This window comes from Monodon monoceros, unplaced genomic scaffold (genome assembly GCF_005190385.1).
Source record: "Monodon monoceros isolate NGI ecotype Baffin Bay Population unplaced genomic scaffold, NGI_Narwhal_1 Super_Scaffold_11, whole genome shotgun sequence".
NCBI lineage: Eukaryota > Metazoa > Chordata > Mammalia > Artiodactyla > Monodontidae > Monodon > Monodon monoceros.
The window spans coordinates 66,265,948-66,268,286 of NW_021703767.1; the positions used below are offsets into that span (position 1 = coordinate 66,265,948).

The 2,339-nt window shown below is 36.9% G+C and overlaps 1 pseudogene; it reads right to left on the reverse strand.

Annotated features, from left to right (window-relative positions):
* Positions 1-1,356: 1,356 nt before the first annotated feature.
* LOC114890285 lies at positions 1,357-1,636 on the reverse strand (annotated as a pseudogene).
* Positions 1,637-2,339: the final 703 nt, after the last annotated feature.

The window sequence follows — 2,339 nt, forward strand, 5'->3', positions numbered from 1 at the left end:
AAAAAAAAACCTTCAGTGATATGCCTCCTGAAATCATCATGCATACCACACTCTACCAGAATCCTCAGGTGCCATCATATGTAGCTGACTCTGTCTCTCACGGGGCCCAGCCTGGCCCATCTGTACAAAGTCCATCTTTACTGATATCTTGTCCTGTCATGTTTTCTAGTTTCTAAATCTCTAGTGATTCAAATCTGCTCTTCCTTCAGAATTCCTCTATTTCTCCTTTCAGTTCTATTGGTTTTTGCAGCACTGTTGCTTGGTGCAAACATATTTAAAATTACTCTCTCTTCCTGATGGATTGATTCATTATACAGTGTCCCATTCTGTCTCTAGTAAGTTTCTTTGCTTGATGTCTACTTTATTTGTTACTAATATTTCTTCTTTCCTTTAATTAATGTTTGCATAGTATATCTTTTTCCATACTTTTACTTTCAACCTGCCAATATCATCATAATTGAAGTGAGTCTTTTACAGACAGCATATAAGCTGGGTCATGTTTTTAAATCTGGTCTGCCAATCTCTGTCTTCTAATTGGTGTATTTAGACCATTTGTGTTTAGTAATTATTAATATGTTAGGGGCCTTAATCTTCCATTTAATTTTATTTATTTTAATTTTTTGTTAATGAAAATAAGTTTTTTATGTCAAATAATAAATACACACGAAGATGAAAGCAGTTTTAGTCTTTTTTTCCAGATGTTTTGATCAGCTTACAGTAAAGACAGTACCGAAATCTACAGACAGTCTTGGTACAAAAATTGCTGTTGGGTTGATTGCTCTTTTTTCTGTATTTATAAATTGTGACTTTTTAAACTGACTTCAAAGCATTGATAGCCATGCAAGTGCTTAAGCAAAAAAGAAGTTCTATTATGTAGAATCTATACTGTACAGCTGTCAGTAAAATAAAAATTAAAAAAAATAAAGTGAGCTGTCAGTATTCATTAAAAACAAAATCCTTAGAGTGGTATTGGCTTATGAAAAGGAACAAGGAAGAATTTGGGCTACATAAATGAATTCAACAGAGAAGATTAAAGTGACATACTGGCATCTTGGAGGCAAGCTACAGTTTGCCAGAAGAGTAGATAACAACTTCTATGTGGATCTTTTTAATCGATGCTTTAAAAAAACCCGAATAGTTCCAAACTACTTAAAATGCAAATTCTAATTAACTGCAAAATCTCTTCTATGGGTTCAGAGCCTAATGAACCATGAGAGGGAAAAGGGGAGAAAAATTCAAACTGTTACTATTTTGAAAACATGTTTCTTCTGGACAGAAGAGACAACTGTAACCTCCCATCTTGTAAAAAAAAAAAAAAAAAAAAAAAAGGAAAACCTTTCAAAACTAACACGGTGACTAGGGTCTGGCATTGTATTCTGTTTCAACCAAGCACTCCCTAACCAGTCCTCGAGGGTGGATGATGCCTCAGTGTAGGTGGGTCTGATCACTTTGCCCAACCCTTTATGATGGTCAGCCGCTCTGCATATTTGCTCTGAGGTACTTGGCTGTTCCCAGTTCCCTGGGTGTAGCCTAGGGGTGGTGGCCTGTAGTCACTCAGCAGCTGATAGTACTGTAAGGCTATTACCACGAAGGTAAAAGGTGAGTGGGCGTTTCCAACCTTGTTGAGTGAGCCCATGGGCCTGTGCAGTCAAGTTTAGTTTGGAAAACATGCCTCCCCTCCCCACATCAGTGGTGGATGGCACTTGGTTGCAGCCAGGCGCAGGCCTGTGAGTGTGGTAGTGGTGAAGCTGGGCCTACTGGCAGGTAGTAGTGGTGGCTTAGCAAGCCCAGCATTTTGTGTGCTGGTTTGTACACTTGTGCGCCCACTGAGCTCCTGAACACTTTTTATTATTTCCATTTTATTTTTGTTTTCTCTCTGTTTTTGTTTCTCTGGTTTGTTTGTTTCTTGCCTTCCTGTAGGTTACTTAAACATTTCTTAGAATTCCATTTTGATTTATCTGTGGTGTTTTTGAGTGTATCTCTTTGCATAGCTTTTTAAATAGTTGCTCTAAGTATTGTATCTACCTAACTTACTGGTCTTTTGGTGTCATTGTTTTACCAGTTTGAGTAATGTTAGAGAAGTGTTACTTCCCTCTGTGTACTTTACCCTCCCCCATTTATAATTGTCTTAAATATCTTACATTTAGAACCAAATCAGACAGTGTTATAATTTTTTTGCTTTGATTGTCAAAGATAATTTTGAAAACTCAAGAGGAGAAGAAAATTCCATTGTATTTACCATAATTTCGCTTATTATGTTCTTCTTTGCTGATATTTCAAGTTTCCTTCTTTGTTTCCTTTCTGTTTAGGGAACCCCAGTTAGCCACTCTTTTAACATG